This window comes from Somniosus microcephalus, chromosome 1, assembly GCF_052327205.1.
Source record: "Somniosus microcephalus isolate GS21.2 chromosome 1, FLI_Smic_1.0, whole genome shotgun sequence".
In the NCBI taxonomy this organism is placed as follows: domain Eukaryota; kingdom Metazoa; phylum Chordata; class Chondrichthyes; order Squaliformes; family Somniosidae; genus Somniosus; species Somniosus microcephalus.
The window spans coordinates 334365777-334376742 of record NC_140987.1 but is presented as its reverse complement, the minus strand read 5'-3'; the positions used below and the strand labels follow the sequence as shown (position 1 = coordinate 334376742).

The 10966-nt window shown below is 44.2% G+C and overlaps 1 long non-coding RNA gene across 1 annotated transcript; it reads left to right on the top strand.

Moving 5' to 3' along the window:
* Positions 1–215: 215 nt before the first annotated feature.
* LOC147124913 (uncharacterized) lies at positions 216–10696 on the top strand. Its single transcript, XR_015079223.1, has 2 exons — positions 216–1433; positions 9232–10696. It is a non-coding gene; the product is annotated as an uncharacterized LOC147124913 (long non-coding RNA).
* Positions 10697–10966: the final 270 nt, after the last annotated feature.

Sequence of the window (10966 nt, the reverse complement as noted above, 5' to 3'; positions counted from 1 at the left end):
TGTTAGGGGGATTAAATACGTGGGGTTACGGGGATCGGGTGGGATACGTGTCGGTGCAGGCTCGATGGGCCAAAATGGCCTCTATCTGCACTGTGGGGTTTCTGTGATTCTGTGATAATGAAACCAAGTTAGATAAATTAGAAAAAGACAAGCTACGGCTGATAGAAGAGAATCTAACGTTAACGGAGATAACAAAAACGTTAATGGGCCAGAAGTCAAACTGGGAAAAAGAGGCTGTAGAGTTAAAAAGTAAGAATGAAGTTCTTCAGGGCCAGGTCGGTGTTTCGACAGCAATAGTACAGCAACAGCGTATGAGGAGGCTAGGTGTCAGGTAGCCTCCTTAACAAAAGACAATGACCGTCTTACCAGACAATTAAATGATTCACGAGGATGCCTAAGAGAGGCTCTTTAGCACCCCCAAAGGGAGTCGGACCACAGGCAGTGTCATATCACTATACAGCAGTTGGAAAACCAGCTGGGTAAACAATGGCCTGTAATAGCGGCAGTCACGGGAATAGACCCCCCGGCGAGTTATGATAAACAATGCGAGGAGATCAGCAGAGAATTATATCCTCCCTTACTACACCCTTCCCAAAAGGCTCCCGTTCCGTATAGCACCATCGACCTGCCTGAGAGACCCCCCAGGCTATGCTAATAACAATATGATAAAAACCTCAGTGGACGAGCCTGCACCCTTTAAAGCCCCAGTTAATGTTCTGACTCTACCCAGGTGACTCCGAACACGCTGCTGACGGTGACCAGACACAAGCAGGAGCACAACCAGCTGCAGCTCACCCGGGAATGCTTTGGGCGGGTAATTGAGCAATTCCAGCCCTTGAACTATGCAGAAATACAGGCATCTGTTCAGCAATTCAGATCAGTTAACCGACGAACATGCCCCATAGAGCTAAGGCAACGGTTCCGGAATTACCATCCTAATTTTGAGGACAGTGACATGAAAAATGTTATACTGTCTGCCCTGACCCCGGACCTACGAACTAGTCTGCCCTTAATGGCCTTTAATGTGGGGAACCCCCTGAATAACTTAATCACAACTATACAAACAGCTCTGGGCTTGGACATTATTGATCTAGTTCAGAAATTAAACCAGTCTCAACAAGGGCCTCGTGAGACCTCTGCTGCATTCGGGGGTCCGTTGTACACTGTTTATGAGATGATGCAGGCACGCCCCAATGATAATGTCTTAAATGGGAAGAATGAGGCAGCATTTAAGCAAATATACTTAAAGAATATTCAGGCCTCACTGCAAACAGCTTGAGGGTACACTGTCAGCCACAACTCGCAATGGACAGACCTTTTAAGAGACGCTAACGCTGCATGGGCCTACGCTAAAACTCAGGTCCAGGTACCAACAGCAGAGACGCCAGTGCATGTAGTTGAGGGACCCCAGGACCAGCCAGGGACGCCACCCCGTAAGCAACCCTTGATATGTTATAACTGTGGAAAGGTGGGGCACTTTGCAAAGGATTGCCGAGGTTCTAGACAGACAGGCTCTGGAGGTGGGAGGAATAATAATAATTACTCTCGTTATGGTCCGTCCCATTCACCCAATCCCATGGAACGTAAAATAGAAGCCCTAGGCTCATGTATGGAGAGAATGTCATGTATTGTGCAAACTCTTGCATCGACCCAGATGTCGGGGTGTCCCGTGGCTCCAACTATGAGCTCGTCATTCCCACCCCCCACCATTGCCCCAACAGCCCATTATGACGGGATCCGGCCCCATCGGCCTGGTCTGAAGTGGGGTTCAGACGAGATGACCATGGTCGACCGGTGGTCTCAGCTTTGCTGCCTGGGTGCCGACAGCAGACTACGGTAATAGACACTGAGTCATCTGTTTCAATCCTGCATTCTCCAGACCCTGAACGCTAGCTTGAAATAGGCAAAAGTAGCTTCGTAATAACAGGAGTCACCACAGGAACCAGCATGTCCAGGAGAGGAAGTTAGTATTTCCCTTGACGCCTTCCCCATAAAAATCACTGATCCGTTATGTATGTGTATGATCAACGAAATGGGAATACTTGGCAATGACACCCTACGGGGAATGACAGCCATTATAGATTACAATCAGAACTGTTTGTGGGTTGATTCTAAACCGGGAGATGCAGTGCAAATTTCAGATGCCCCCTCGGTGTTTGCTATAAAGAAGCCTGAGCAGATAGCACTGCCGACACATTCCCTACCTCCGTCTGAGGGAGAATTATATCCTCCCTTACCACATCCTCCTACAGCAGCCCCCGTAGCCTATGTCAACAGTGACATGGAAAAATCCCCGCTGGACGGCTCCGCGTATATTGAGAAATTAGTTAGTGTCCTAACTAGAACTCAAGAAACCCTAAGTTGCTGAGACGCCAATTTAAAAAAAGAGAGAAACCTAAAGTTTTACCGACATGGAAGTTATTAATGTCTGTGCCGAGAGAAATAAAACACAAGATTGCTGAGTTAAGGAACCTTTTTAAAAAAAAAAAAAATAATAATAATTCTGGAATTTCAGTTTGTGTGAAAGTGTGTTAAAGTGTGAAAGTTTTCTTGACTATAAATTTTTAAGAAGTTACAGTATTCCTTTTGTCTGAAAAGTCTGTTCACTGTGTTAAAAGCTTTTAAAACTTTTGTCTTGTCTTGGATTTTGGAAGCTTTAAGAATGTGCGAATAAGATTGTGCCCCAGAATTGAAAAAAAACTTTGAACTATTTAAGTTAAGCTGGTGTGTAACAACTGAGGAAAAACAACAAAAAGTTTGTTTAACAAAAGATTAAGTTTCAGTCTAAGATTTAACCTTGGAGTTGTGGTTGCTATGGTGATTTTTTTTGTTTTGATGTACCTGTACCCAGAGTGATTTGTGTAGTCATGGACAAATTATTATAAAGAGCTTTTAAAAGCTACACTACCCAAAGACAACTTTGCAGACGGTGGATAGACGGCGGATAGAACAAGGGGATGGTGGTTGTGCCACTCGATTACCAGACCTAGGAGTACCTTATTTGCAGGAGGGCCCCAAAAGGTCTGATGGTTATCAGGCCAGCAGTCTGATCTGGTCACAGTTCTGGCCCCGCCACAAAGCAACTTTCTATTGTAGACAGGAGGGGGGAAACACCCCATTCTGTTTGCACAGGAAGGCAAAGTTACCTTCCATGATGGCGCAGCGTATCGTTGGGGTGAAAACAAAGGCCCGTATTTTCCGATGCCTACGGGTGTGTACGCGCTGTGTATACACCCGTAGGGACATCGCAAATGCCAGTTTCAGGCGCGGGAAGCGCATGCGCTGAAAACCGGCATTTCCGATATGTCAAGAATCCTCTTGACAGACCATCCACCTGCCCTGGAGAAGGGCCTCTGCGGGTGGATAGTTCCGCTTTCTGCAGAACCTCCGCCCGCTGAAAACACTTAAAAATCTTACGTCTGGTAAAAGTAGATATAAGGCCTGCTTTTACCAGCATAAGAGTTGAAAAAAGTTTAAAAAAAAAAAAAAAAAATTTTTTTTTCCATTTATAATTTAAAAATACTTTTAAAAAAGGTAAGTTTATTTTTAACTCCGTAAAAAACTTTAATATTTTTCAAAAAATTTAATTTTTGTTTAAAATATTTAATTTAATGTAATTTTAACTCATTTTAAAAACATGATTTAAAAAAAAAAATAATGTTTTGATGTGTTTTTGGGGTGATCCCCATTCATACTTTTGAAGAGTCTATCTGTCAAAAATATGAAGGGAGATTCCCTTCTCCTATTGGCTGGCCTGGCCCATGTGATCCCAGGGATGCTTGCGAACTGCATGCGCCCCTGGGATACGTGGGCCCTGCGCATTGGACTGTGGAGAGGCCCAGGAGCGGAAGTATAGGTGCCTCAGGAGCCCTCGGGTAAGTCAGTAGATTCTTTCCAGATCAGAGGCCTCCACACGCAGGAAGCCTCCTGTCAGAAATTACGGGCCAAAGTCTCTATCGTTACCCAGCCGCAGTCCCGTACGGATGGGGCTGAGCCAAAGGAACCACCCTGCCCAACCCTAAACCCAGGACCCGTAAACGGTCTGGTGACTTTTGAAACTTTTGTATAATGATGCGAGTTATTACATTTTTCCTGTAATTATTGATCTTTCAATTATATATTTACTCAGTGGTCTGTGTAGCGAGATCTGTGAGCCTTTTTACCAACAGATGCTGTCCGTAATGACCAAACCATTTTTAGAAAGGAACTCTGGGAATGGTAACCAAAGAAAACCTATACAGGAAAGTGGTAGCCGTAGAAAAAGTGATGTGGGAGAATTGCTAGGATTAGGGGCTCAATGGGAACTACACCTGGAGTGAGAAGGTAATTGAAGGATATTCTTAAGCAAGAGGGTAAGAAACGGGGAGACCTTGTTTATGAGGAACGACAGGTCCTAATGGTAAAAGACCTAGTGGAAACCGATGGTCAGATACAAGCTCCAATCAACGCAGTCATTAATGACCACAAGGTGAAAAGGGCCTCCAAGGCTATTACCTGTAGCATATACGGAACTTTCATGTTAGATCAAATTCCAAAGGGCATGAATGATAGTGAGAAAATTCGAGATCCGGCCTTTATTACTCAGCAGCAGCCGATCCAAGTGGGCCATTCCAGCTAATTATTGTTGCTGAGCCAGACAATCTGGCTCAGTGTTTATGCTAAAAAGAGACTGCACCACTGTTTCCACAAGCCTACTTAATCGCCTTACAGTCATGTTACTAATGCTTCAAGTTGAGACACATGTCCCACTGCCTGTGTATGCGGTTGAGTCCATAGGAGTCTTGGAAGGATAGCTCCACAAAGAATATGTGGAGTATCCATGCACCCTGTCGAGAAAAGAGGGAGCATGAGTGGCACCAGACATAGCCTGTTGATACAGGAAGCCCGGTATCTACGTGCGTCGATGTGGTGTGTTCACAGCAAATGTTCAGCATGTGGCTTCACTCTCGACAAAGACTCTTCTAGCTGCCCTGTTAGTTTGGAAAAATGGAACTCTGAGTAAAACATGCCTACAAAAGGTCAAGGCGAATACTGCGTGTCTACTTACAACCGGCATGACAGTTGCTGGACAACGATGTCCGATCACTATCCCTAATTTTTGTTTGTTGCCCAGTTAGATATCTCAGATGGGTAATGCCATACTCATACCTGTCCCGAGTCACAATGTTACCAACATTACTGTAGAGCTAGGTCTACAGAAGGAGGCACTATAAGCTGTTCAGCAGTTCAGTCACTCCATCCCTACACAATTGAAATTGTACATGTTACTTTGCTATTTAAGAATGGTGAGAGGGGGAAACCAGGGAATTAAAGACCAGTTAGCCTCTCATCCAGCGGCATATTTGTTTCTGGCAGGATGACAGAGTCAGCTTCTGTGAATGTTTTGGGTGGTGCCACAGATTTACCATTCGAAGGGGACGGCTATGTGGCATATGAAACTGGACAACATTCACCAGGCACCATCAGCTTTAGTGATTTCCACATGATAGTTGTTACATTGTTATTATTACATCGTTAAATGGAACTACTTGTTACATCGTTATATGGAACTACTTTGGTTAGTGTATTTATATTGCTATGTGGCACACTGAAACGCAGTGCAAGGTCGGACATCTTGTATCACTCCGCACTATGCGGCAGCAACATCATAAAAGCAAGAATACAACTGAGTAAAAGTCGTAAACTAAAGTGAGTTAAAAGTGTCTGTATAGTAATAAGAACAAAGCACCTACAAGACTGCAAAGACTACTTCTAAGGCTTCAAAGCTACGACTTCACGCTTAAATATAAGCCAGGAAAGGAAATGGTGCTAGCAGATGCGTTGTCTCGATTGTCACCATATGAGAAATATGAGGTGGAGGGTCTAACAGTAAAAATCCACCACCTAGTGAGTGTTACCCCTACAAAGCTCAGTCAAATCAGAGATGAGACTAGCAAAGATGAGGAATTGCAACTACTCACGCAACAAGTGATACAGGGGTAGCCGGAGAGAATCCAGCAGGTACAGGCGACAATTCGTCAACACTGGATGATTAGAGACGACATCGCAATAGAAGACGGTATTCTCCTTGCTGGATTGAGGATCATCGTGCCAAAGATGATGCAGACAGAACTTCTCCATCTAATAGATGAAGGCCACATGGGAATGGAGACATGCAAGCTGAGAGCCAGATCAGCTGTATACTGGATAGGCATGTATAAAAATATCGAACAGATGGTTTCTGCATGTGGTATATGCCAGAAATCCAGAAATGCACAACAGAAAGAGGAGATGATACCTAGTGAAATACTGTCAAGACCATGGCACACTGTTGGGGAAGATCTCTTCATGTGCAATCAAGAATGGTATCTCATAGTGACAGATTACTATTCTAAGTTTCCTTTTGTGAGAAGGATGAAAGATCTGAGAGCCACAACTACCACCAGGATTGCAAAGAGCTTGTTTGCTGAACAAGGAATCCCGGAAAAGGTAATCTGTGACAATGGAACCCAGTTCACATTGCGTGAATTCAGAGCTCTGGCAGAAAAGTATGGGTTCAAAATAGTAACCTCATCCCCACATTTCCCAAGGGGGCACGGGTTCATCGAAAGACAGATCCAGACTGTCAAGAGAACTCTCATCAAAAGCAGTGAGATGGGGGAAGACCAAGACCTTGCCCTTCTATTATTCAGATCAACACCACTGAAAGCAGACATGAAATCACCTGCGGAATTGCTGAATGGGAGGAAGTTTAAGACTACCCTACCAGCAAAAATACATCCTCCCCAGGACCACGAGGACTTCAGACAGAAGCTGGCAGAAGCACAAGTCGTAGGGAGCAAACATTACGACAAACATGCAAAGATGCTACCAGAATTGCTGAATGGGCAATCAGTGCATGTGCAAGACCAAGTGTTGAAAACCTGGAATCCAGCCAAGGTCCTTGGAAAAGCTGATACTCCAAGATCCTACTTCGTAGAGACCGAACCTGGTAACCAATACAGATGGAACAGAATCCACATCAGACCTTCACCTAAACTGGTTAAGCAGCAGACAACATCAGCAACATTGGCAACACCATCTACCACAAGCAGTACGATGCCAGATACAAGCGCCACAAATCAAACAACCACGAGCATGCACACTCCAACTCCAAGTGCCACAGCAACAACAACAAGAGCGGAACACACCAAAACACCGCAGAGAGGAGTGGTCACCACCAAATCCACAAGATGGAGGGACAACATCCAACCACCTGAGCGATATCGCGAATAAGAAAAGAAAACTCACGATTCTTTATATTTGATAATAGTTTAGATATAATTTTTTTAATTAAATTAAATTTCATGTTTTAGTTTTTTTGAGAAAGGGATGTTACATCGTTATTATATCATTAAATGGAACAACTTGTTACATCATTATATGGAACTACTTTGGTTACTGTATTTATTTTGCTATGTGGCACACTGTGAAGCGCAGTGCAAGGTCGGACATCTTGTATCACTCCGCACCTTGCAGCAGCAACATCATAAAAGCAAGAATACAACTGAGTAAAAGTAAACTAAAGTGAGTTAAAAGTGTCTGTATTATCACAGAATCACAGAAATCACAGAAACCCCACAGTGCAGATAGAGGCCATTTCGGCCCATCGAGCCTGCACCGACACATATCCCACCCGATCCCCGTAACCCCTACACCAACACATATCCCACCCTATCCCCGTAACCCCACGTATTTAATCCCCCTAACACTAAGGGTCAATTTATCATAGCCAATCAACCTAACCCGCACATCTTTGGACTGTGGGAGGAAACCGGAGCACCTGGAGGAAACCCACGCAAACACGGGGAGAATGTCTGTGTGGAGTTTGCACAGTCACCCGAGGCCGGACTCGAACCCGGGTCCCTGGCGCTGTGTGGCAACAGTACTAACCACTATGCCACCGTAATGCCATAGTAATAAGAACACAAGGAGACACAACAATAGTCTATGTGATTATAATCCAGGAAAGTGGAACTTGAGAACATAGAAGGAATCTGTTGTCGGGAAATTACTAGAGTCTATAATTAAGGATAGGGTGACAGAACACTTTGAAAACATACAGCTGTTCAAAGAGAGCCAGCATGGATTTGTAAAGGGTAGGTCATGCCTAATGAACCTGATTAAATTTTTTGAAGAGGTGACTAAGAAACCCTGCACAAGCCTGCAATGTATTCCAGAGGATCACTACGCTTGCCTGAAGGACATTTAGTGAGCCAGTTTGGTAGGTTTCATTATCGTTTCTCTTGAATTCCATTGCTCAACTTGACATGGCAGGGTTTGAACTCATGACCTCCTGGGTTGCTCGCCCAGTACCACAACCACCAGGCAGAATTACCCATCCAGAGCGGGAGAATTCAGCCTCGCCCCAACAGTGTTTGTTCTACTTTGCTGCTTGTATAACCATGAATCATAAGTCATCCAGCGGCATATTTGTTTCTGGCAGGATGACAGAGTCAGCTTCTGTGAATGTTTTGGGTTGTGCCACAGATTTACCATTCGAAGGGGAAGGCTTTGTGGCAGCTACGTGACATATGAAACTGGTTCTGTTGTTGGACAACATTCGCCAGAAAACTTAGGCACCATCAGCTTTAGTGATTTCCACATGATAGTCAATGTGATTATAATCCAGGAAAGTGGGACTTGAGAACATAGAAAGAAATGAGTGAAAAGACAATTTTAAACAGTACCAAATCATTTACTAAAAAGTGGGAATTTTTCAAACCCGTGCATCTGTAGGGAGTCTCGCCCAGCGAGAGCGTATATCTGAAATTCAGGCTCGCCCTCCTCCCGATTTTCCAACCATTGTGTCTGAGTAAGAAGGCCGCAATTTTGCTAGTGCTCAGAGGGCGGGTTTGGAGGCAGGTCCGAGGGTAAAATCGCTTTGATTGACCTCGGAGTCCGATCCCGCCATCAACCTGCCTCCACGCCACATTGCCAAATGCCGGCTCCCAGAGTCCTGGTCGGTCCCGCCACCAAACGGCGGGAGAGGCCCTTAAGGCAGTTAATAGCTTGTTAACTGCCTGGATAAGCCTATTTTAACAGCGGTTTTCGATTTTTCAACATTTTCTGCGTGTTACACGCCGTTCCCAAACCACGCTAGCTGATTGTGCCAGGTTCACAAGTGGCTGCCTTCTTGACAGCTGCAGCTCCAGCATAAAAACCGAGCTCTCAAAAGGCTCACTTACAAATGACAGAACTTTGTTTTTTCAGGTCTGGGAGAACTTTTTTCAGTCTACTGATCTTGGAAGTGTTTAAGCTGGGATCCATCTCCACTGTGACCTCCTGGGAAAACCCTCTCCCCACATTGACCGAGCGCTTCTTCAACTGAGATATCTATCAGCAGCATGGGAACCATTTACTTCCTTTCATCCTGGTCCTCAGATTCAGAGGACGAGCAGCCGTGGCAGCAGCAGAATGAGGCACAACAGCAGTAGCAACAACAGGAGCGCTAACCTCCTGCTCACCCACCTGATGCTGCACAGGGCAGAAGGCATCAGCGCAGGAGATACCCCCAACACAGGGTTTACAGGCAGAGGATGAGCTTCCTCAACATGATTGAGCAGCAGTACCAAAGGAGGCTGAGACTTTCGCAAGAGGTAGTCGATGACATCTGTGCAATGCTGCACCAACACCTTGGAGCCCAGAGGAGCAGGTGGACACTCTTTACCAGTGGCTATCAAAGTCACCACCGCCCTCAATTTCTTTGCTTCAGGATCCTTCCAGGGCTCATCAGCAGACATTGTGAAAGAATAAGCCATATTCAGAAAAATACACCATTCTATGAAAGAATTCTGGCCTTTGTAACATGACAAACTGGGTTTGGAAATCTGGAAGCCTCAACAATCTAAAGCTGTTAACCGCATACAGGCTATTGAGATAAAATAAGTTGTTGGCACTGAATCAATAACCTTATTGAAAGAGGAGGTTGGAGGTTCCTGATAGTCTGAAGCTTTGGAAAGAACACTGGCACACCCTTACAAGGTGTCTTAAATTACACTTTGGAAAGAATCACACAAGATTAAGAAACATATGCCTTCGTAAAAATGACATCAAATGAAACACAGGAGACACGATTCTGTGTTGCAACCAGCTGCGGTAAATAAGAATTGCATAGATCACCCTGGTTGAGGAGTTTTAATTTACACATCGTAAAAAGACAGAAACAGAAGACCTTGGTAAGAATGACATCAAATAGATGCACCTGCTGGTTACACCATTCTTTATGATAAGCTTCGAACACCTAGGGTAGAAACATAATTCTTAATGCTACCAGCTGATCTAACTAAGAATAGCAAGGGTCAACAGAAAAATGACTAGAGATAATTAGCTTGCACCAGCAGAAAACTTCAAAGGAAATACCACTACAAAAGGGTATAAAAATTGAACTTTCAAATGGGATGATAGTCTCGCTGTAAAGGGGCAAAGTGATTCTCGGCTTCATAGGCAAGCTCTAAGTCTACAACTCCGTGTCTCGGGGATCAGCAGTATTGTATTTGATTTTGGTGGATATTCTGAATAAGACTGAGAACTGTAAAAATGTAGAGAAGTTAAGATTTGAGAATAAGGATCTCTGATAATAGAATTGTAAGCTTTTTGTATTTGGAACTGTTAATGCGATTGAAACACCTACTGTAATTACATGTTGGTTCTTTAATAAATCTATATATTTTTAGAATTGTCTCACATAATACTTCTGTATCAAACTTGCGAACTCAATCTCTGTACACTCTTTGGTGGAGTTGCAGAATTCTGGAGGAGTTTTCCGGACTCTCATAATATCCGGAAGGTTACAGTCTAGCTAAACTTATTAAAAGTGCTATCTGGAGGATGGTAATATCTTCAGGTTGTTCCTTTCCTTTAGGGAGAGATAGTCCGGACCTTTAGACCCAATTAAGCGTCTTTAGGACTTGGCTACCTCAAACTGTAGTTGAAAGTGAACCTCTGA